The sequence below is a fragment of the Lygodium microphyllum genome, chromosome 5, assembly GCF_053477565.2.
Source record: "Lygodium microphyllum isolate KBCC chromosome 5, Lygodium_microphyllum_v1.1.10, whole genome shotgun sequence".
In the NCBI taxonomy this organism is placed as follows: domain Eukaryota; kingdom Viridiplantae; phylum Streptophyta; class Polypodiopsida; order Schizaeales; family Lygodiaceae; genus Lygodium; species Lygodium microphyllum.
The window spans coordinates 59,062,377-59,088,153 of NC_141139.1; positions in this window are offsets into that span (position 1 = coordinate 59,062,377).

The window sequence follows — 25,777 nt, forward strand, 5'->3', positions numbered from 1 at the left end:
ATGGTAGTGGCAGTGGTTGTGGACGGGATTCTCAGAAATCTCAGTCCAAGTCTTGTGGGAAGTCACGTAGCAAATCCCGTGGTAGGAATGTAGATGTTACTTGTCACCATTGTGGAAAAAAGGGCCATATTAGGCCACAATGCCATGAACTGCGCAATGAAAGGCACAAAGATAAGGGGAAAGACAAAGTGTAGGATAACTCTTCTAATCGCACCATAGTGCCTGCAAAGTCGAGTGTTAAAATTGAACAGATCAATGTTATGCAGTCTGAGAATGTTGATGATGATTATATCCTTGTAGCTTCTTCTAGTGCTTCCCAGATGACAGAGATAAACTCTATGTATGCATAGTGTTGGCTCTTGGACTCAGGTGCATCCTTTCATGTGACACCTTGCGGAGAGTGGTTTCATTCATACCGTACTATTTTGGGTTCTATGCGCTTGGGTGATGACAGGTCTCTTGATATTGTGGGCAGTGGTGATGTTAGGCTGCAGTTTCCTTCTGGCAGCAGTTTTGTTATGTAGGATGTATGTCATATACATGTTTGACACGCAGTCTCATGTCAGCTCGACAGCTTGATGATGCAGGTTATCATGTATCTTTTGGAGACTCTGCATGGAAGATCACTCATGGCAGAATTGTGATTGCGAGAGGTGCCAAGGGTGGCAGCCTCTATCCTTTGATTGTATTGGCTTCTTCCCTTGATCATGTTTTGTCTGTGGGTTCTATCCCACATGGATCTCTTTGGCATGCCTGTTTGGGCCATATGTCTTTCAAGGGAATGAAATTTCTTTCTGGTTTGCAATACTTACCTGCCCCTTGATTATGCATGTTTTGATTCATGTGAGCATTGTCTTTATGGTAGGCAAACTAGGTCTACGCATAAGAAGTCTGGTAGGCCACTCATGAGTGAGGCCTTGGCATTGGTACATTCGAATGTCTGTGGGCCCATGCCTTGTCACTCTATGGGTGGTGCAAAGTATTTTGTTACTGTCATAGATGATTTTTCACGAAAAGTTTGGGCTTATCCCATTAAGCTAAAATTCGATGTCTTGGTTGTGTTTCAGAGATGGCTTGCATTGGTTGAGAACCATTCTTGGTATCGGCTAAAATGCCTAAGGGCAGATAATGAGGGTGAGTATGTCTCACGTGCTTTTGAGTAGTTATGTGATGAGAGGGGTATTAAGCGTCAGTTGACCGCCCCCTACACCCCCCAGAATGGTTTGGCTAAGCAGATGAATAGAACCATCCAGGAGCGTGTACACAGTATGCTTAGCCATGCAGGTCTACCACAGAGCTTTTGGGCTGAGGCAGTTAGTTGAGCTGTGTATGTCGTCGTAAAAAGATCACCTTCTCGTGGTTTGGATTTCCAGGTTGTAGAGGAGGTATGGACTGGAAAACCTCTCTTATGTGCATCTCTGTGTCTTTGGATGTGAGGCATTTTGCCATGTGCCCAGGGACAAGAGAAGTAAGCTGGATCCTAAAAGTGTCAAATGCATTTTCCTTGGTTATGGGGATGCAGGCGAGATGGGTTACCGTCTCTGGGATCTGCAGGCGCACGGAAAGTCATCCACATTCATGATGTAGTCTTCCATGAAGTCAAGATGCATCAGCAGCCTAAGAGAGTTGTTGAGATCCGCAGTGTCATATTTCAAGAGGAGTCGAGAGCTCCCACACAACCAATTGGACAGCCTACAGCTGCAACAGATACTCATGGTCAGGGTGTTGGACAGGCAACTGGGCAAGCAGCAGAGCCTGCCGTGAGATGGTCTACTAGAGACAAACGTCCACTGATAGATTTCAGCCCTCGACGCATTATGTCTTGGTTACATATGCAAGAGATCCTTTCACTTATGATGAGGCTATACGCAGGTGTGATAGTCATTCGTGGGAGATGGCTATGCAATCTGAGATAGACTCCTTGCATAAGAATGACACTTGGGATTTGGTTTCCTTACCTACGGGCAAGAAGGCTTTGCCATGCAAGTGGGTGTACAAGTACCCCTGGATTACCCAAGCCGGCATACAAGGCTAGATTGGTAGCAAAGGGTTTTAAGCAGGAGCATGGTGTGGACTTTGATGAGGTATTTTCTCCTGTGGTTAAGATGACCACCCTGCGCTTAGTCTTGGCTTTGGCTGCTCAGCTTGACTTGGATTTATGCCAGATGGATGCCAAGATGGATTTCTTACATGGAGACTTGCATGATGAGATTTATATGGAGCAGCCTAAGGGCTTTGCAAAACCTGGCAGGGAGCTCCTAGTGTGCAAATTGAAGAAAAGTCTTTATGGCTTGAAGCAGGCACCTAGGGAGTGGTATCATAAGTTTGATGCCTTTATGTAGTCATAGGGCTACATCAGGAGTGCTATGGATCCGTGTCTTTACATGAAGAAAGCCCGTGAAGGTTCTTTATTGATATTGGTACTCTATGTGGATGATATGCTGATAGCACAGAAAGCTCATGATGAGCTAGATGCTCTTAAGGCTCGGCTCAAGAAGAGCTTTGAGATGAAAGATCCGAGACAGGACACTCACATACTTGGTATGCACATTAGATGCAACAGGCATCAGGGACTCCTCTACTTGTCACAGAGGGAGTACATTCATAAAGTCCTTGAGCGCTTCTGCATGCAGGACGTAAAGCCTATTGGCTATCCATTGCCTTCTTATGTAAAGGTATCACAGGCTAATTGTCCATAGACAGATGAGCAGAGGGCCAAGATGGCCAAGATTCCCTATGCATCTGCAGTGGGGGCAGTCTTATGTATGCCATGATAGCCACTCGTCCAGATACTGCCTTTGCAGTTGGTGTTGTGGCATGCTTTATGGCTACACCTGGCAAGAAGCATTGGGATGCCGTGAAGGGTATCATGAGGTACCTGAAGGGCACTGGAGATATGTGCATATGCTATGGCAGCGAGGATATAGGAGTCATGGGGTACAGTAACTCTGATTATGCAGGACATGCAGATAGTAGGAAGTCCACTTCTAGCTATGTATTCACCCATGTTGGAGGTGCTGTTTCTTGGATGTCCAGGGTGCAGAAATGCACGGCCCTTTCTACTATAGAGGCCAAGTATGTTATAGCCACTAAGGCTTGCAAGGAGGCCATTTGGTTGGGTTGTTTGGTTGCTGAACTTCGTATTAGTGCTATCCCTACACTACATTCGGATTCTATGAGTGCTATTCAATTAGCCAAGAATCCGGTCTTCCATGCGAAGATGGAACACATTGAGGTGAGGTATCACTTCATACGTGGGGTCGTTGAGGACAAGTCTTTTGATCTTGTCAAGATCTCCATTGACCATAATCTTGGAGATCTGCTCACGAAAAGCCTCGCTATAGAGCGCTTTGCCTTCCTCAGGAGGTCAATGGGCGTGGGATGAGACGACATCTTTCCTCATCCTGTTGTACATGTGTACATGTTGTACTATCTTTTTCTTTTTCTTTTCACTCATCTCACTAGGGTAGATTTGCCTTTAAGTGGGAGGTTGTTGGGGGTAAAGGCGCCTCCGCCTAGCTACCCGTGTATGATTACACTGAAAGTCACCGCCACTACACATTGCAGGTGGCGGGTGCTCGTCTCATCGTCACTTTATTATTTATTCTTTTAGTGATAGTTTGAATAAAGGAAGGCCCGGTCACACATTGTGAATATTGGAATTCCCATTTCTTGTCTCTCTCTTCCTTGCTCTTGCTCTCCCACCATAGCTCTCGAGTGCAAGCTTCGATCCTTCTCACCTTTCAAGATATGGGTTCTCCCTCCTTCCTCTTTAAGTGATGTGAGTTATGGGGCAAGCGTTTAATCTATCATTCTCACATGAGCACATGTTGAGCTGAGTATTATATTCTTCGGTACTAACAACTTAACTTATGCACACATGGGAGGGACCTCTGCCATCACCACAAAACACATCACTCTATTCTATGCAGTGTACTATAAGGCTCCCTGGCCTACCTTCTTATACCCATGCAAGATGGATTGGGATGCACTAATGCACCATCAATTGAACACATTGGCATACTCCTCTATACCCTTCTCCTTGTTATTTTCTCAACTAGATGTGAGATATGGGTTCTCCATCCTTCCTCTCTAAGTGATGTGAGTTATGGGGAGAGATTTTAATCTATCATTCTCACATGAGCACATGTTGAGATGAGTATTATATTCTTTAGTACCAACAACTTAACAATTCTCCATCAATGACACTACCTCCCTAGGTATTGCTCCATAGTCCGATTGTGTTGGACGCATGCTATGGTGAGTTGTGGTACCCCCTGTGAATGATTCTATATCAGACCCCCAATGCATAAATGACGGTCCACCTTGACCAACTAAATGATCCAAGTGTTTGGAATCTTACCTCGTGTGTGTGTGTGTGTGTGTGTGTGTGTGTTAAGTCTTAAGTATGGGGATACAAGGGATCGGGTCGGGGTCATGGTCATGGTCAAGTGCTAGGTTCCTGCTGATTAGACAAACTAGTCCATTAAGATTTTAAGTATTGGGGCGCGTCCCTCTCCATCTTGTTTGTATATATTCATGAACACATTACTATCTGATCCTTAAATGATGTCATGTTTTATCTATGCCCTGTTGAGGTCCATATCTCACCTAACCGTCCTGTTCTACCCTGTCCCCGAGGTCTTTCTTTGCTCTTTAGTCTTTTCCTCGTTTTGTTATCTTTCCATGTGAACACACCCTATGTTTACTAACATTGAAGTTTGACTTTAGAGTCCCGTTTGTCCCTTTGAATTCAAATGTTTTTTTTAAAGTTGCCCTCTATTCTAAGCAACAGTTCCTCGATTATTAATTTTTGAAGAATATTACACAAATTAGACATGTATTTTCATAGAAATGTATCTTTCTCGCACTGAAGAGGAAGTTTGATATGATAGTCCTAATCTTTCCCTTCTGCTAGATAATTTTTCTGTTTACAGCATATCATTCGGATGCAAGGATTGGTTGTTATTCATTTTTGTGTGTTTACAGGTATTTTCTCATGCATTTTTTGTTATTTTTTCCATGTGAACACACTCTCTTCTCCTATGAATGGTGTACTTGGATGGAACCCTTTCCAGCCACACACCAACTCTTTTCAAATGTCAATATTCTAAAGCTATTATACAGATAGACCAAATAATTATTGGATGCCAAATGGATCACATTACATCTAGAGTTTGTGTCTCTATGATCTCTGATCCTTTTTGGAAACAACTATGTTAGTTCTTTCAAGATAGGTTTATGCCTACCAAGACTTCGTATAATTATATGTCCAAGGAATTATTCACTACTTCTAGAAACGGCATGACTGCCATGAAGTTGGAGTTCTATCTCCTCACTAAAAATTGATCAACACTTTATTAGGGTGACCAGGGGTAATGTGACTATTGTCACATATGGTTCTCACTTGTATGTTTTTCTAACATACTTGTAACGAGACGAGGACACGGGAACATGAAATGGGAACATACCAGTCACACTGACGGTATATAAGGTGTAAGAGGGTACTCTGAGGCATCACTGAATTATCAAGAATCTCTCTTTTTCACCTTTACAAGCTTTCATGGCTTCTTCTTCTTCTTCTTCTTCTTTCTCCTTTTCCTCTCTTTCTCTCTCTTCTCCTTGTATTTCTCTCTCCTCTTCTTCTTCTCTTGCAGTCCTCTCTCTTCTCTTCCTTAGTTAGGCTAGTTAGGTATCTTTGATTACAAGTGGTATCAGAGCTTTGTCTTTGATCCTTTTCTTTTCCAATAGATTTAGGGTTCTTACAATTTCTCACAGTTAGAAAATCTTAGTTACATCTCTCTCACAGGTACACAAGGAGTACTCAGGCAAGCTATCAACCCTCTTGAAGACTATGGCAACCTTTCTTGGAGCTTTCCCAAGAACCATGGACACATCTGGAGGCGCAAAGATAAATTTGGCAAGTCATCACTAATTTCCATGTAAGTTTCTTGAGGGTTTTGGGCAAAAAGAGTGTAGCAGAGTTAGAGAAGTCCAAAAGCACAATTACTTTTTCAAGAGAACCTTGTCTCTCCTTCTTCCTTCAAGTTGCCATGGAACCTTCAGCGCAAGAAGTGCAAAGATCTTGCTCCCCCCTCTTTCTCAGCTTGAATGGCTTGTCCCAAAGCCTTCCCCCCTTCATGCTCAGCATCTAGAGCACCCATGAGCCCCATTTACCTTGCTTGGAGCCTCCTGAGGCCAGCTGAAAATCATAGCGCATTTTGCACTGAATGGCCTACTCACTTCCTCTTGCTCCAGCCCTCCCTGCTTCATCCTCCAAATCTTGGCATACTTCTAGGCAAGCTTGAGCTCGGTTATTGATATCCCCCACCAGCTCTTGACATATCTCAAACCCTACTATGGGCAGCAGCCATGCCAGCCATGGAGCCTTCAACCAAGCTCATGGCACACTAAAGACCCTTCAATTTCTTACCTCGGGAGCCTTGGGAGCAGCCACAAGCTTCAACAACGTGAAGATATACGACATTGAAGGCCCCCATACAACCACGGGCTACAAGAAGAGCAACCACAAATTTCTTAGAGAGGGCAGCCATTAACTCTTCCCCAAGCTTGAATAAGGTATGTCAATCGGTTCTTGCTCTCTCTTTTACATCCAATTGTTGAGCTCAGCCACTTGATGAGAGAGCTGGAAGAATTGCATGCCTTCATGGAGCTTGAGAGTGCCAATTGGATTCCCATCCCCATTCCACAGCATTGAAATGCATGCATGGCTAAATGCTCTTAAAATTTATTTCCCCATTGATCAAGATTTTACTCTAATCCTTAACCATACTCTTATTTTGATTCCGACCGATAAGAAAGAAATTTGTAAGAAGGGTAAGTCATGCAATCAGTGAGTCACTAATTTGTAGAGGTAACCCCCTTTTCCTATCCCATTTTCCTTATTGATCATGCATATCATGAAAGGCCCAATCCTCAATTTGTAAATGCATATCATGTTGGTTGCTTAATAATAAATGTCTGCCATGTATATCCCGAGTGAGGAAAAGCCCGATGCTAGACAAGGTGGCAAGACAAAAGAGGGGTGACTGTAACGTGTCCACTAGAATCCTCTAGGACACGTCTTGGCAGTCCATCGGAAAGGCTGTCTAGAAAACTCCGCCGGCACTCCCATGGAATGTTACGGGTTTTGCAATCTAGGTCTTTCCGCGTCTGCCACGTAGCGGAAGTGTCCTGGCCGTTTCCCACTTAGGATCGACTGGAATTAAGGTTTTCCTGTTTGGTCATTAGCTAACAACTAGCGTCAGACCCGATCGAACTACTTTACGCAGAAACGCCAGGTCTGAAGCTGATTCGCGCTGCACTTGGTTCAAGGAGAATGGGAAACGAGAGGGATGCAAGGCTCAACCTCTCTGCAATAAGGCATAGTCCCATTCCGTTCCCCTAAAACAGCGTAAATCGGGTAAGATGTAACTCTAGGTCATCGTTCTCGTTATTTGTTTTGATGATGATGATCATCCCGCTGTTCTTCAAGATTTTTGAGAAAAGTTCTCGGCTAACCGGGACCACCCATCCATAGGACAGACCCATGGTCCATCCTCCGCACTTTCCTCTGTTTGTTTTAGTTATGTAATTACCTAACACATTAATTTGACATATAACAAACAGCTTCTTTGATTAACCCTGTTAAGCACTGGTTCCTTCACGTAATCTTATCACGTGACATAGAAAAAACAATATCAAAAAACTTCTTTATTATCATATCATCATTTTATCTTTGAAATACAAGGAGTTCCGCCCATAGGCTTGTCCATAATCCTCCTGAAGGCTATCCAGTAATCCGCTAGGGATCACTATTCCAAGCTTCTGCCCGTAGACTAGTATGCGGGCCTCGAGATCCAATCCCGAGTCACGTTAGCCTCTTGTGCAGGACCCAGAAGGCGAGGGATTTACGGCCAGATCCCCCCTGGCACCCAAGCATCTTCCTGCTCCAAGTAGAGCTCAACGGAAAGACCTCTCGCGGCGGGTTCGGTCCATGTTCCCGGAGCGGTCAACAACCCCCTTGGTTAGGGTCAGGCAGGCAGTCGGGGGTAACTGAAGCTGCCACTCCCTTCAAGCCTTCAACCTGAAGCATTTATATATCTTTTCATCCTTTAGTTCCTTGAGCAAACAGTGCAAACAGTGCTTTCTAAACTGTTACAAGCACAATCAATTCCAATGGTCGTTTATTTGGCAAACTGTTAAGGAGTGAATCCTTCTCTCTAAATGCATCCAGCATTCGATCCGGAATCAATTGCAACTTGGCAAGATTCCTATTGTCCTTGGGTTAGGGCCATACCCTGTTAACCCAACTTAACCAATACGCTAGGTTTTATTAATAGTAAATCCTTGCAGCCATGTTGCTTTAATTTATTGATTAATCATTTGCGACCAAGCAGATACCTAACTTTCCTTAACTTGGAAATTTTCCCCAATGAGGGTGATGTAACAGGATGACTACTCATCCCCTTGCAAGTTTAAACTAGCGCAAGAACTTGCCAACTTCATTCCAAGGAATGGCGAAACTTCCTTGTGATCAATCCATAAGGCTATGCGACGTTGCAACTTGTTGCACAAGTGTCGCCTCCATTCCAAGAGGTCATTTCACCCATTGAATGGTGTTTTCTGGTCAAAGAATTATGATTAGACTCGAAGTAGGGTTTAGGGTGTCTTCTTACACAACGCAATCCTAATCGCACTAGACCGACAACGTTCGGTCCTAGGGATTCCAACTCAATCCAAGTTCTGGCATTAGGTCGAATGATCCTTAGGGTAGAAACCCTAGATCATTATTTTCGTGTGCGTCCCATTGGCTCAACTTTCCGGGAAGGTGGGTAGGACCTTTGGGTTTGAGGACTTCGACTTGACGTCCAAGTACAATACTTGGCTACATCTCTACGTGCCAAGTCCTAGCTAGTACTTGAGTTTTTTTATCGAAACCCTAGCCGTCGTGATACCACAAATGACTTGGGTAAATTGACCTACTTGTCTTATGAAAAGGACAATTCTTTCCTAGAGATGATATACTTGATCTAAAGTAGGAAAATAGTTGCAAAATGTTACAATTCATTACTTCCACGCACCATAAGATCCGCAATAACCCTATCCCCTTTTTTTGTTAAAGTCAAAAGGCAAGATAATTTGAAGAATAACCTACATAGGGCTTACTAGGATTTAAATCAAGGAATAACACTTACAACCTTTTGTCTAAGTATTTGAATTTCATGCTTTTATAAGCCATGCAATCATTCCTAAAAGCAACTTGATGAAATGAAATTTGCGAATGTGTAAATGCGACCCTTAGGTACAACAATATCGTGAATGAAGCTCATGCAACACTAAGGCAAGTGTTGATTTAATTCCATTTCCAAGCATCTTTTTCCATGCAACTTATAAGATCGGGGTTCTTTATCATGCCGTGCAACAGAAGTTAACAAATCCCTCACGCGAATCATAATGAAGGAATGCAAAATACTCCTTTCCTACATGACCAATGCACTTAACAATTTTCCCTTTAACCCTAGGCCATATGTGGCTTTCACTTTGAAAAGGCAATTTTGCAACTAAGTTCATAGGGAGAATAAGTACTTTTCATTCATAACTTTGTAGAAGCATGATATGCACAGATCCTTTATCTATAATTTATCGAATGTACTTCTATCACTACCCATGAATTAATGATAACGTGGAATGAATTTCCCTATGGAATTAAGCGTATTTAAAACATCTCTTCATGTGGAAATATATTCACGGAACCTGGGTTTGTGGATCCGCGGTGATATCCACGTGTAAGTTCGGGGAAGAACCTCCCGCAGGCGCGCCTTGCGTCTTCTTGGGAGCCATTGTAGGCGTGGTCACAAACTTTGCGGATTACCCTCGCTTCTACGCTTTCTCCAAACAGCCTTGAGATGTGCCTTCTCCCTTGTACGCAGGAAATTCCTGAGAAGGCCACAGGAACAAGGCCAAAGCTTATCCCTGAGAAGCTGTGGGAAAGGGCTCTAAGGGAGGCCTTTTAACCCCCCCCCCCCCCCCCGCGGTGGAACCCGTGTGCACAAGGCCTTAAGCCTTGTACCTTAGAAGCTTCCAAAAGCTTCTGGGAAGCTGTTGCTCCCCACGAGCCCACGTGGATTAAAGGTAAAGGTTGAGAAGGAGGGAAAGATTAGCGTCGGGACAGGGAGGAGTTGTGACGTGATGGCGGCAGTTTGACGGCTGGTCGTGGTGGCGGCGGTTCTTGTCAGCAGCGGCGTCAGATTTGGCGTCCTCACGGCGGCTCCCCAGCAGGACAGCGACTCTCCCCTCCTCTTTCCACGTAGCCTCAGGCCTACGGCGATGGCAGCAGCCTCGTCTCCCTCCCTTCCCCAACAACGGCGTGGGCAGCAGTATCCGCTTTTCCTCCCCCCCTCAGAGGGAGTATATATAGGCAAGGGGGGGGAGAAGAGCTCCACCACGTGGCCCCCTTGCATGGGTTTCCCCCTTCTCCATGCAGTCCATGACTCCCTCAAGTCCCATCCCCCCCCACACTCCCTTTTCTCCAGTCGTGCATCGGCTGGGGAAAAAGGGATAAAATAAAAAAAAATTGCCTTGATAATATTCACTTTGCCCCTCCCAAGAGGGCGTTTACGTGCTATTTGTGGGTTTGAATCCTCGGGTTTGCCTTGCCAATGCAGAGGTCCCGATTTCTTGTGTGCAGGTCACAGGTTACACTGCCGGCAATTTCAACATGAAAAATAACCTTTGCATGAGGTTTACGCAGTGTGCGGGAAGTCAATATTCACGGGTGGGGAATATTACATCCTCTCCCCCTTAGAAGAATCGAGATGTCCTCATCTCGAGATAAACTGGGGATATTGAAGATAGAGAGAGCTTTCATCCATCCAGGTAGCATCCTCTTCGGGATAATCTTTCCACTGGATGAGGCATTCTTTCAAGGTTCTAGATCTTAGCTGTCTCTCCCTAACATCTAAAATCTTTTCCGGTCTTAGTTCAAGGACTCCTTGACTAGGCATTACAATTTGTTGGTCATCAAGTACATGATTAGGGTTGGGTACATATTTTTTTAAGAGACTAATATGGAATACATTGTGAACTTTTAGATTATCCGGAAGTTGCAATTTATAAGCATTGGGTCCCAGGCATTTGAGGATTTTATACGGCCCACAATACCTTGGACTTAGCTTCTTGCATTCTCCTAGAGATAAAGAACTCCTTTTAGGGCGTACACGAATGAAGACCATGTCTCCTTCTCCGAAGATCCTCTCCTGGCGTTTCAAATCCGCATAAGCCTTTTGTCTATCTTTGGCTGCTTGTATGTCTTGTCTTATTGACCTTATTTGGTCATCCATGTCTTCCAACATTTGTCTTGAAGCTTCAACTCCTAGGGTTGGATCAGAAAAGTTTAGGGGACTTCGACAATCATGACCATACAATGCCTGAAAAGGGGTCATTTGAATGCTTTGCTGGTAGGATGCATTGTAAGCAAATTCTACTAACGGTAAGTACTGAATCCACCTCTTTGGCTCTCGACAGCAGTAAGCCCTAAGCATATCCTCAATGATTTGATTTACTCGCTCTGTTTGTCCATCTATTTGGGGATGGTAGGCAGTGCTAAAACAGAGTTGAGTTCCAATAGCTTCAAAGATGGCTCTCCAGAAGTGCGAAGTGAAGAGAGAGTCTCGATCGCTAATGATCCTTCTAGGTAACCCATGTAGCTTGAATATCTCCTTGATAAACACTCTTGCAATGTCGGAGGCTTTATAGTTTGTCTTTACAGGAATTAGGTGTGCAACCTTAGTAAGCATGTCAACTACAACCATAATGGAATTATATCCTCCTTGGACTTGGGGTAAGCCCACCACAAAATCCATACTGACGAATTCCCATTTCATTTGGGGAATGTCAAGTGGTTGCAATTTTCCTGGCATCATGACATGTTCAGCCTTGATACGTTGGCAGGACAAGCATTCAGTGACATATTTGAGAACGTCACCTTTGAGCCTCCCCCAATGGTAGCTCTTCCTAACTGCATTAAGAGTTTTTGCATAGCCAGGATGTCCTGCGAAAGGGGAACCATGAGCTTCCCATAATATCTTCTGCTTAAGTGACTGGCTTGTTGGTATACATAGCCTTGTTCTGTAGTAGACAAGTCCATTATCAATGGAAAATTACCGATACTTAGCTTGTGACTTCAGATTCTGCTCCTTGGTAGATATTTCTTTTATCATTGTTTGGTAGGCCAAATCATGGCTTGCTTCCTCTCTAGCTAGTTCCAGTATAGGGTTGCTTGGTATAGATACCTTTGTAGCCAGAGATCTGGCCGTTGATGGATTCTGCAAGATTAGGGAATTTAGGAATGCTTTGCGACTGAGTGCATCGGCAACTACATTCTCTTTCCCTGGTCGATACTTGATTTCAAAATCATACTCCTCCAATACTTCAATCCATCGACGTTGCCTCATGTTGAGCTCGTTCTGGGTAAAAATCCATTTGAGGCTCTTATGATCGGTTACTAGAGTAAACTTGTTACCCAACAAGTAGTGTCTCCAAAGCTTTAGAGCATGGATGACAGCTAATAACTCCAGATCATGCGTGGCATAATTCTTTTCATGACTCTTTAATTTCCTTGAAGAATATGCTACTGGATGACCTTCCTGCATAAGTACACACCCCAAGGCAAGAATGCTGGCATCAGTTACTACCTCGAACTCCTTATTGAGGTCAGGAAGTTTTAGAATAGGTGTTGATACCAAACATTGCTTCAATTGGTCGAAGCTATTTTGTTCGGGAGTTGACCATGTAATAGAAGTCTGCTTCTTTAGTAAGTCGGTAAGAGGTGCTGCAATCAAAGCATAGTTTTTGATAAAGACCCTATACCATCCCGTCAAGCCAAGAAAACTACGTATTTCTTTGACGGATGCTGGTATTGGCCATTCAAGCACATCTCTGACTTTGGCTGGGTCTACTGATATTCCTTCTGATGATACTATGAATCCTAGATATTCAATCTGACATTTGAAGAATGCACACTTCTTCATTTTTGCATACAGCTTATGAGACCTCATTGTCTCAAGGACAATCCGAAGTTGAGGTTCATGATCTTCTTCTTGTTTAGAATAAACTAAAGTGTCATCGAAGAAGACAAGCACGAAATCATCAAGATATGGTCTAAAAATATCCTGCATTAATCTATTGAAGGTGGCAGGTGCATTTGTAAGCCCGAATGACATAACCAAGAATTCAAAGTGCCCATATCTTGTATTGAAGGCCATTTTTGGAATATCTTCATCCTTGATCCTGATTTGATAGTAACCTGACTTGAGATCAATTTTGGAGAAGATCTTTGCACCTTGAAGGCGATCAAGAAGCTCATCTATTCTAGGAATAGGATACTTATTCTTGACTATTGATTGATTCAACCCACGGTAATCAATACATAGTCGAAGTGTCCCATCTTTCTTTTTCTGGAATAGTACTGGAGCTCCCCATGGTGAGTTGCTAGGCCGGATGTAACCCTGATCTAACAGTTGCTTGAGTTGTTCCTTCAACTCAATAGCTTCCGGAATGGACATTCTATAAGGTCTCTTTGCAATTGGCGCAGCTCCAGGCATTAGCCTTATTTCATGATCAACTTCTCTTGGAGGTGGAAGTTCAGTTAATTCCTCAGGGAATACGTCAGCGTATTCCTTTAGCCAAGAGGGTCCCTCATGAGACTCTTGCCTTTGATCTAATTTGTTGAGTTTGATCAGGTAAACAGGTAATCCTTTTCTAGCCCCTTTTATGATCCGCGATACTTTGGCTAACTGGATTCTTGGCACTCCCGCCTCACCTTGAGTTGTAACAAACTCTCTTTCAGAGTTCCGAAAGGAAACTTGACCCTTTCCACAGTGGATGTGAGCGTCATTAGGCTTAAGCCAATCCATCCCAAGTAGACACTCATGGATACCTAAATTCATGACTCTGAATTTGACTGAGGTTTTCTTTCCTCCCAGAAAGAATTCTTCCTTAGCAGTTTGCCTGATACAAGTTACCTCACGACCGTTTGCCAATTCCACAAGTAGGGTAGGTGCTTCTACTGTGGCTATTCCTAATCTTTTAGCACACGCTGGTGAGATAAAGGAATGCGTACTGCCACAATCAATCAAGATTTTGAAGCTTTTACCTTGATAGTCCGACGGTGTTTGAATCACCGAGAACTGGCGATTCGGCCCCTTCTTGTGTAAAGCGGCATGGACTGTCGCTCTTTCGAATTCTGCTTCCATAGTCGGATCTTCCTCTTCTTCTGCTTCACATCTTTGCCTATTGGTAATGCAGGCAGTTCTTCCTAAAAGTTGCACGAAAAAGTCTTTAAAAAACCGCAAAATTAATATTGGACAAACCGTGCATCGGAATGATTCGGAATAAAAAGGAAAAATGTCAGGGGAAAAGTGGTTGTCAGGACTATGACATCAGATCACGGTTCCGAAGCAAGAAAAGTGCGTTCATATGGCAAACCGACTAATTTGCTCAAAATGCTTCAAAAATTAATAACTCGAAAATCGTGCACTGGAGCAAGGGTAGGTAAAAAGGAAAAATGGTTAGATCAGAGGGAGAAATGGGGCTATAAGATTAGATTTGGACTTCGGGGAACGTAGGATGCGTTCACATGGCAGGACCTCAAAATCAAGGAATAAAGGAAAGCTGCAAGGGAACAGCCCCAAGGGTGGGTGGAACATGAACTATTGGGTGGGAAGGGACCCCATCAGGGTAACAGCAAGGCATGGCATAGATGCATTAGCAGGTTAAGGCATATGCAGAAGGGTATGCAATGTAGACGCGCAGGGACGCGTCCCCACACTTAAGACCTTAACGGATAGGGTTAACCGAGCAACAGGGACCTAGGACCACGCCACAGATCATCTACTAACGTCCCCACACTTAAAACATGAACGTCACTGAAAAATAGAAGGTGTAGGGTTAGAAAAACTTGGCCCATTTTGTTGAGGATCACGGTTGAGTGTCGATGGCACGTCCTGTGTTGTTGTCAGCTGCTGGAGGTACCAAGGCATCTTCTCGGCACACGTCCGTCATGGCAGAGACCACGTGGCAGCACCCAGGAAGGTAGCTGGTTGAAGGAATCGCAGGAAATTCGTCGATGATGAGGGATATGACACTCAACTCATAGTCACTCAAATGGAATGAAAGAACTGTCACTCGCCCCATAACTAATATCCCTCGAGGAAGAAAGATTGAAACCCATATCTCATACCCAGGTTTAGGAATCAACAGGGGAATGGTGCAGAAGGAGTATGCCAGAGTGCACAGTTGATGGTGCATTAGTGCGTCCAACCCATCTGGCATAAGTGCAAGGAGGAAGGCAAGGGAGCCTTACAGTGCAATGTACAGAACAGGGTGACGTGTCCTGTGATGATGGCAAAGACCCATCCCGTGGGTGCATAGGGAAATGGGAACATACCTGACTCCAAGTGTCGTAACGTCCCTCAATCTCACCTCTCGGTAATTGATTGAAGAAACTCCAGTCACACTCAGCCCACCCTTTGTCTCACGCTCTATTGATATATACAGGAGGGCAACCATGTCCTGAAACCCGTTGATGTAATCCTCACAGTCACTTGTGCAAAGGTTGTATGCCTTGTGCCCATTTGATGGTGCAACTATGCATCCCGCCCTGTGCCGGCATACGGTGCGAGAAGGAAGGCCAGGGAGCCTTATGGTGCAGTGCACAGAAACAAATTGTGCTTTGTGCATTGAGAGGCCCATCCCATGCGTGCAACACTTCATTCACACTACTCACCTCTCATTTGATTTGAAGGGAAAAGACTGGTCACTCGCTCCACCCTCTGTCTCACTCGTTGTTGATAGTTACAGAGGGCAACCCATACTCACTTTCCCATCCGGTTAGGATGAAAGCTCACGTCACTCGATTGTTTGTCGATGAAGATCGCATCATCAGTTTGCTGAAGAGGCGTACCCAGGGAGGTAGCCATCAAATCGAACATTGTGTTGGATAGGACATGTCGTCTGCTAGAGGACAGTTAGACGCTCTGCAGAGAGACCCATGACACAGCGTACCAAGGGAGGTAGCTTCGGAATTGGATCCTAGAGATATCAATGGATGAATCCACTTTCTGGACTACTGGGTGTTGCCACCTTTTCCACAGCCAGCTTCTCGCCCAAGGGTGTTGGCCACCTTTTCTTGGAGCGAGGCCTGCTATGACAGGGAATTGCTTCCTTTTCTCCCACAACAGATTTTTTCTTTTCTTTTCTTGTGGTTTTTTTTTTCTTTTTTTTCTTTTTCTCCTACTCCCGAGGGTGTTTCCACCTTTTCTCGAAGAATAGGTCAGCATGACAGGGACCTAAGTCCTTTTCTCCCATGACCGATATGTATTTTTTTCTTTTTTCTTTTTTTTTCTTTCTCTTCGAATTAAGCAATGGAATGGTAGAAAGACCATGTATCAGAACCCACCTCGCCACTGTCACTGGTGGAAAATAGAGGATAAGAAATCAAAGTTGGAAGGTAGGGTTGAGGGGACAGAGGGTTGTGTCCACCTCATCAGGAGTGGCCGAAGAATGGCTATCAGAAGTAGCATCATAAGAAGTACAGTGCCACGCCATTGGGGGAAAGGATCAGGTGACCATGATTGTCAGGATCCCCAAGGAGGGAAGTACTTCTTTAGGCGATATCCATTGATAAAAAAGGGATCATCAGAGGCATCAACGGTCTGCACTTCGAGAGAGCCATTAGGGTTGACGGCGAGTACCTTATATGGGCCCATCCAGCGCTGTTGGAGCTTGCCAGGAAACTTGCCAAATCGTGAATCATAGGCTAGGACCAAATCACCTTCTTTGAACTCCTTGTGCTTGATGAAGCTGTCATGGTAAGCCTTGCGTCGAGCTTGCGTGGCTTCCATGCACTGTAGAGCCATCCTACGAGTTTCGTCCAAACATTCCAAGTGCAGGAGATGGCGTTGTAGTGAATCATCGTTCCCCAAACGCTCTTTGATAGCCACTCTCAAAAAGGGTAATTCCACTTCAATAGGGAAAACAGCTTCTGTACCATACACCAGCTGGAAGGGTGTCTGTCCTATTGCTGCTTTATGGGAGGTTCTGTACGCCCAGAGGACCTCTATAAGTCGATCGTCCCAATCACGACGATGTGCGACAATTGTTCTTGTTAGAATCGAGCAGAGGATGCGATTGGTGACTTCGACTTGGCCATTGGCTCTGGGGTAATAAGGAGTGGACTGGCGATGGCAGATCTTATACAACTCTGTCAACTCTTCCATAACTTTATTAATGAAATGAGTGCCTCTGTCACTTACCAGCTCTAAGGGACTGCCAAAACGGGTGATGATATTCTCCTACATGAACAGGGCCACACTGTTATCATCATCCCGCTTTAGGGCTTTAGCTTCACACCGCTTTGTAACATAATCCGTACATACGAGGATGTATCGGTTCTGTTTCCTTCTGGTAGGAGGATCGATTGGACCTACGAAGTCGATGCCCCACTTCTCGAAAGGCTTCAAGGGGAGAATAGGTTGTAGTGGCATGGCACTTGTCTTCGTGGGTTTCCCCATTTGCTGACCAGCATCACATCTTTTACAGTAATTGTAGGTATCCTTATGAATGGTAGGCCACTAGTATCCTGCTAGCAGAGCCTTCTTGGCTGTAGATTCTCCTGTAAAGTAGCCTCCACATGGCTCGTCATGGCAAGCCTTAAAAACAATCCCAATCTCATCTCCTGCAACACATCTTCTGAGCACTTCATCTTTGCCTTTCTTGTACAGTGCGCCGCCTAGCAGGGTGTAGGGGGCTGATTCTAACATGAGCTTCTTCCTTTCCCGACTAGAAATGCCAGGAGGATACTGTTGGGTTGCCAGCAGATTGGCAATGTCTGCATACCAGGGATTTACGATTTCTACCAGGAATAGGGAAGCATCAGGGAGGTCTGGATCATCTTGCTCCTCGTCTGTAGTTTGTGGGATACGCGACAGATGATCAGCCAAAACATGGGAACGACCCGGCTTAGTAATTACCTCAAAGTCGAACTCCTAGAATAGAAGGAGCCATCTCATCATTCGTCCTTTCACGTCCACTTTGTTTATCAAGAAGTACAGGGCCTCATGATCCACATAAAATTTAAAGTGGGTAGATAGGAGGTAGTGGCGGAACTTTTCTAGGGCAAACACCATTGCCAAGCACTCCAGCTCTGTCACTGTATAGTTCCGTTCCCTATCAGTGACTTTTCGGCTTGCGTAATAGATGGGTTGATCTAATTTGTAGGAGCCCTTCTGGCAGAGAACTGCACCTAAGCCTTCAATAGATGCATCAGTGTGTACATGGAACTCTTTCGTCCAATCAGGAGGTTGAAGAATGGGTGCCTCAATCAGACACTGCTTCAGAGTGTTGAAGGCTTTGTCACATTCTTCCGTCCAAGTAAACTCTACATCTTTCCTCAGAATTTTGTGCAAGGAGGTTGCCTTTTTTGCAAAATGGGCTATGAATCTTTTGTAGTAACCCACATGGCCTAGGAATCCCCTCAACTGTTTGAGGTTGGTGGATGCTATCAAAACTGCAATCTTTTCGATCTTTGCAGGGTCTGTTGATATCCCTTGTGTAGAGACAATGTGGCCCAATAGAACTCCAGAAGAGACCCCAAAGATACATTTGTTGGGGTTGAGGGAAATCCCATACTCCCGGCATCGGTCAAAGCATTGTTCCAAGTGTCCCCGGTGTTCTCGGATCAAACTGTAGACACAGAAATCATCCAAATATACCGCAATAAAATCGTGCAGATGATTTTGGAATGCGGCCATCATGACTCGCTGGAAAGTAGCAGGGGCATTGCAGAGCCCAAATGGCATCACTCGGTAAGCGTAGGTCCCCCATTCTGTGGTGAAGGTTGTTTTGGACTGGTCTTCTTCTGCTATCTGCACTTGGTTGTATCCGTTGAATCCATCCAGAAGGGAATAAAGCTCATGTCCTGCCCACTGTGTCCAACAGTTGGTCTGTGAAAGGGATAGGAAAGTGATCCTTCTTTGTCTTGGAATTGAGCTTCCGGAAGTCAACACATATTCGCAATTTGCCATTCTTCTTGGGTACAATCATGATGGGTGAAACCCATTCACTATTTGCCATTGGATAGATGAACTCGACTTCCAGAAGCTTCAGCAGCTCTGCTTTCACTGATGTGGAATAATTCAGGTTCATTCGCCTCTGTCGTTGCCGTACAGGCTTGGCATCAGGTTCCAAGTCAATATGATGCTGACATATTGTGGGATCAATCCCCTTTAGGTCTTTGTAGGACCACGCAAACATGTCTAAATTCTCTTTCAACAAGTTGTACAAAGTTGACAACTCCTCGTTTGGTAGGTTGCTACCCACCTTCAAGTGGCGTTCAATGCCTTATGCATCCACAAAGGTTAATTTCCTTTCACCTTCTACTTCACGGATGAAGGTCCCACGGACTGCTTCTGGGTACAGATCCGACTCCTTCAAGGGAGTGCTGTCCTCTTCTGATGTCCCACTAGACCCAACTTCTTCTTTTGATGGAGACTTAATTTGCTCCTTGAGATGTTGAAATGGGATTAGAGCCGTTTCGGGTTTGGTTTCACGATTAATTACCTCTTGGATCGAAGACTCATCTTCTGATGACACATCCAAGAACATCACATAACAGGAACTCTCTGATGCCTGTTGGGTTTGTAGGACTAGTGCTTGTTGGCACGGTGCATCATCATCATCTTTCTTTGGCAATGATGGGTGAGGACGGCATGAGCCACTGCTGAAAGACGGCTTATTCTTCTTAATCCACTTCTTAAAAAGATTTTGCATATGAGAAGATCCATTTACCAGACCAAATGGTACCATCACCATTCTGTCCCATAGCATGAGCTCGTCTGCTTCTGATGCTTCTGGAACTTCTTCTTCATTTATCACCTCTTCGGGTGGGATAGACTCTTTCGTCTCGCTTTCATAACCTTCTTCATCCATATCATATCCATCCTCTTCAGTCTCAGTCTCTGTCTCTGCTTCTGCTTCTGTCTCTGCTTCTGTCTCTGTCTCTGCTTCTGTCTCTGTCTCTGTCTCTGCTTCTGCTTCTGTCTCTACTTTTGTCTCTGTCTCTGCTTCTGTCTCTGTCTCTGCTTCTGCTTCTGTCTCTGTCTCTGTCTCTGTCTCTGCTTCTGTCTCTGTAGGAGCTCTGTAAGAGAAGAACATGTTCTTTGTTTCATCTTCTGCCTTTGTCTCTGACTGTGCTATGGCCATGTAACAGGGAGAGCAGTACATCCATGCTTCTATCTCACTGTCAAAAGTAATTTCGGAAATCGTTCCTGGTTCAGGCAGGAAGTATTCTCCCATTGATAATGGCTTTGCATCTTTTGGGAGTCGGCTTACAGTATCCACTGTTAAGGAACGTGCCACTGTTTTCTTGGGAAGGATCTATTTGACAGCATCTTCGTCCTGCTGATGTTCCATCTGTAGCCTCATTAGGGGAGTTAGAAGATAATTCCAAGGAGGTGGATCCATGTCCTTTTTGAGAACCATATAGCTTCAGCACCACTTTGTTGGGTCCTCTACCCAAGGTTAAGGTTCCTTTGAACCAATCTTGCTCGGGCTTCAAAAAGCCATGGTCTGCCCAGTAACAGAGGGTAGGATGTACCATAAGAGTTTGGCTTCACCACCAGATAGGTTAGCCAATAATCTTTTCCAGCCACTGTAGTCTTCACATATGGGAGAATGCCCAAAGGCTTGATTCTGCTCTGATCCGCCAGTCTGATGAGCCATTGGGTGGGTTGCACACCTTGTAGGCCTAGATCCTTCATTGTTACATCCGTCATAATGTTTACTGATGAACCACCATTAATCAGTGCATTTGCAATGAAGCAGCCTTCTATCCACACGTGAGTCTCTAGGGTACCCAGATCTAGGAAGGTGTTAGCCACATCCACTTCTTTTACAGGCTCTGGAGATTTATTGGACTTTGTTGCTGTTGAAGAAGCAATCCTTAATCCACGTCTTCTTGCCAGTATACTTTTGAACCTTTTTCGGCAACTGGGAGACAACATCAATAATTGTGGGAATGTGAGGTTTGGTTTAAAGGTATCTAGGCTTCTGACCAGATCATATTCCTTAATAGGATCCATTGGCTTCTCTAACCGGTTAGGGAATGGGGCAACACCCATTTTCATTTTCCCTCTTTCTTCCAACAAAGGCACCATGGGAACTTCTTCTGCCCCTTGTGGCACCTCCGCCTCTTCTGTCTCCTGGACCTCTGGTCCTGTCTCTGGAACTGTCTCTGTAACTCTTTGTGGCACTGTAGTGCTCTGTACGGCACTGTCAGGCTCTGTTCTGTTCTATTCTTCTGGTGGAAGATTGAACTTCACTGTCGTGGCAGGAGGATTATTTTCTTTTTGGATAGATGGTTCCTTCTTCTTTGCACGTGTGATGGCAGCAACTTCCAATTCCACTAAATTGGAGGTAGGCTCTTGGGCCTTGGCCGGATTATCAGTAGCACTGTTTTTCACTAGGACTGGACTTGGAGAGTCTTTTGCAGTGTGGCCTTCTCCTTTGCATCGACTGCATAAGGGCTTATAATCCACTGACCTTCTGGGATTTGGACAATTTGGTGAAATGTGTCCCTTTTCTCTGCATCTGTAACACTCCACTTCTGATCTCTGACCACCGCTAGACTGTCTTCCTCTGTAACTTTGTGAGGGAAATCTTCTGGGTCCGAAATTAGGAGCAAACTCTCTAGGCTTGGGTCCAATATTCGGTGTTGTCATTTTGGATTCCAGCAAGTTGAATCTTGCGTCTTCTTCCTTCCTTCTCCTATCATGCATCTCCTTCAGAGAGCAAATGTCCTCTGTATGGTTCTTCCACAAACAGTAGGAACAGAAGGCTCCAGGAATGGTTGGTTTTCGTGTACATTCAGTGGCTAAATGGCTTGCTTGATGACACTTACCACACCAAGTATTTGATCGCATCACATCTCTTCCTGCTCCTGTCACATTGGATATACTGGCAGTATTCACTTTCAGCGTCTGTAGCTGTTCTGTAATCACATCCATCAACTCCTTTTTTATATTTGCAACTGAATTGGATAAGTAATCCTTCAAGCTTTCTCCTCCTGAGGTACTGACAGTAGGGTTTTGAGGAGTCTCTGTAATCACTGCATAAACAGGTTGGGCTGGCACAGAGGGGTCTCTGCTCTGATTCTGATTCTGAGCTCCTATTTGAACAGTTGGCTGTTGGCTCCAGTTGGTAGGGTTCCACTGTTGTTGCTGATTTGGCATTGGGGAAATTGATTGGGACCAGTGTTGTTGTGGTTGAACCATCATTTGAGGCATTGATTGTGGCCATTGTGGATTTGGTGCACTGTACTGTGATACTGGGGGCATCTGTTGGTAAGGGTAGGGGACAGTCCCTGGGACTGCATTTGATGGGTACATCATTCCTGGCATCAGAGGAGGTAGGACTCCTCTTCCTGGATTCATCGCCAATCTAGCTTCCACTTCATCATACAGTCTTGCACCTTCTGTTGCAGCTTGCAGTGTGGCTGGTCTTTGTAGCTCCATAAACTTACAGACTTCTGGTTGTAATCCTCTGAGAAACACCCCCTTCTGAATGCCATCATCTAGATTATGGTTAGTCCATCTCTTCAGGATGGATTCCATTTGTGAGACATAAGCTTCTACTCTTTCTCTAGAGGACTGACTTAGGTTCATAAATTCCTCTCGCATCTGCTGTTCAAAACCTTCACGCCTGAATTTAGTGAGGAAGGCCAACTTCAGGTCGTCCCATGTGCCAAAAGTTCCTGCTGCTTGTCTCTCATACCACTGAAACGCCGCACTCTTGAAAGTGGCGGGGAATATTGCCAACCAATGCTTAGGGGATCTGGCATTGTTAGCCACACATGCTACCATAAACTCTGCTACATGAAGATCGGGGTCTTCATTGTACTCTTCCTTAAAAACTGGCAATGGAACTACATTCGCTGGCCTGTCATCAATATTTCCAGGACGGATCTGGCTTGGAAGTGGACCTCTAGCAGGAGGAGGAAGGGCTTGATGTGCCATTGGGACTTCTATAAAGAGTTCCGCAAGGGCATCAAAGGCGGCTTCTGCTGCGAGCTTGTTCTTAGCTTTGATTTTTGCTTTCTCTCTTCTCACATACCTCTGGACTCGTTCTAACGCTTGCCTCTTTATTGCGTCATTCATCAGGGGGTTGGCTCCACTATGTTGTTAGTGCTCCACAGAGGGTTAACAGAAGGCTTCAGTCTCTGGAGGACTCTCTTGCCAACATTTCTTCTACTTCTTTCTTTTCAACGTCCCTGAATTCTGCTACAAGGTATTCGGTTCTGAAGGTGTCAAAATGCATACGTCTGAGCATTCTGGTGGTGCCATCATCATAGTAATGCCAGCTTCTGATGGTTTCAACAGTGTATGTTGTAAAGAACACTCTGTCTACCAACTTTCAGTGGGTTGCTAATTGAACAAACAAAAGATTATCAGTACACCAAGCATCCCATGTATCTTGCTGTTGAGCATCCATGAACAAATTCCAACTCTTTTCCTTTTTGTCTCTGTGAACCTCCACAGACCAAGACTCCTGAAGCTTCTTCACAATCTCCCACTTGCTGATGTCTGGAAACTTCTCAATGAATGCCAAATCTTCCATGGATGGTCATTCTCTCTATTTCTTCTCTTCAGTTTATTCCCAAACAGTTTGCCACCAAGATGCAAGTTTCTGCTGCTTCAACAGGAAGAGGAAACTGTCCACCACATAGAGCATGCATCATGATGGTGATGTGTTTCCGCCATTGTGGGATGAACTTCTTGTGGAAAGTGGCTTTGATTATGAGAAATTCCAACTCTTCATTGGAAGAAGGAACTTTACAAACATCCATTGAATTCTTCTCTTCTTGGCAATGCCATTACCTTCATTTTCAGCCTCTTCTGGTGCTTGTTGATGGCAAGCTTCCCCGGCTGTGCACCAAAAACATGGAGCCCCAAGAGGAACACCAAGAAAAAGGGAATTCTCTTGCAAGAAAATCTATCTTGTAACATCAACAAGCTTGTTTATTATGTTTCATATGATCACAATGAAGAAAAGAACACCAGGCACAACAAATCTTCATGTAGCACCATGTAGATCTCCCACGGATTTGATAGAATCAACCATATTCTTCAATATCTTCACAAAATCCATCAATAGAACAAAGAAAGCAAAGAAATACACCATCTTTGAATGGAAATACATCACATAGTATTCATCTTCATAGTCTTCTCTCTCAATCTCTCACATACAATCACTCTGTTTCAGTAGAATTGACTATCTCTGACTCTCTCTCTCTCTCTCCATCAATAATACATCATATCCTCACTATAATCTCTCATAAATCACTCTCAATAATCCTTCTTAGGTCGTGGATACCCCTCCCAAGAGGTATGTCTGATATGAAGAGTCACCAGAGCCACTACAGTGTCTTTTCATAGCTCACTACTGTCACTTCACTTCAGTTTTCACTTGAGTCTTCAGCAGCTACTTCTTTCAGCTCTTTTGCACTTGTATTCACCTCTTTCCAAGGCTAGAAAACTTTCCCAAGCTACACTCTCATCCATCAGAACACATACAGAAGCATACAGAACAGTCACAGTATAGTACCAGAACAGCTACAATATAGAACAGAACAGAACAGAAATAGAAGCTCTACAGAAGACCTACAGAAGGTTACAGAAGGTCATCAAAACCACATAACTCATACTCAAACCATTCCAAACTCTCAAAAAAAATTCAATAAGCTTTCACAAGATCTCAATCTTCATCAATCAATACTCCATCCCTCCTTACAGAAGACAATCAAAACAAAATAGAACAAAACAGAAGCTTTACAGAAGGTATACAGAACCAATCAGAACCTATCAGAACCTCATATCTCTACTAATAAACATCATGAACTTCCAAAACACAATCAATATCATCCAAAACACTCTCAAACCACTTCCAAACCAATCAATCATCTCATAAAATCAACCATTCAGCTCTCAAAAACAACAAAAATCAGTCAAAAAACAAGTCATTTCAACACTCAACATTGATAGATATCATTATAAAATAAAATTCAACTCCCACTAGAATTACATATGAGACATTTCTATCATCCATGTCTCACTAATGCATGTAGGGATGCCACCTTGGAAGTCCAAGTTGTGAAGGAGGATTCAGATCTTGTTGTGATGATGTGCTGTAGTATGATGCATGTGAGTGTAATGCTTTTCTCTTCATCACAATCCTCCACCTTGTCTTGTAAATAATTTCTAAAAATAAAAGCTAGTATTGTATAAATCAATATAGCTACAACCACAATGCATGCTGCTAATCTCACCCATATTCAAAAAAACCATTTAAAAAAAACTTAAAATTAGATCTAGAAAATCGAACAAGTGAAAACCATTAATAATTTCTTTTAATGAAAGATAATTGTATTCATATCTCATGAAAAATGTGTGAGGCTACATAAAAATTTTCAAAAAGTCAGACTCTTTCATGTTACATAAGGTTAGAGAAGAGCCTTGGAATGCTAGAACTACATGAACTTTAGAAGTGGTCATGTGATTACAACCCTTCAAAAGAAAAAAGGAATCTTACTCCCAAGAAATTAATTAGGAGTTTGATCATTGAAAATACTCTAGTTTTCGAACTTATGAATGAAGTCATAGCTCTAGTGAACCAATAAATATTAGAACCCATCCAAGAGCTAGGATAATCGATCATCCTATCT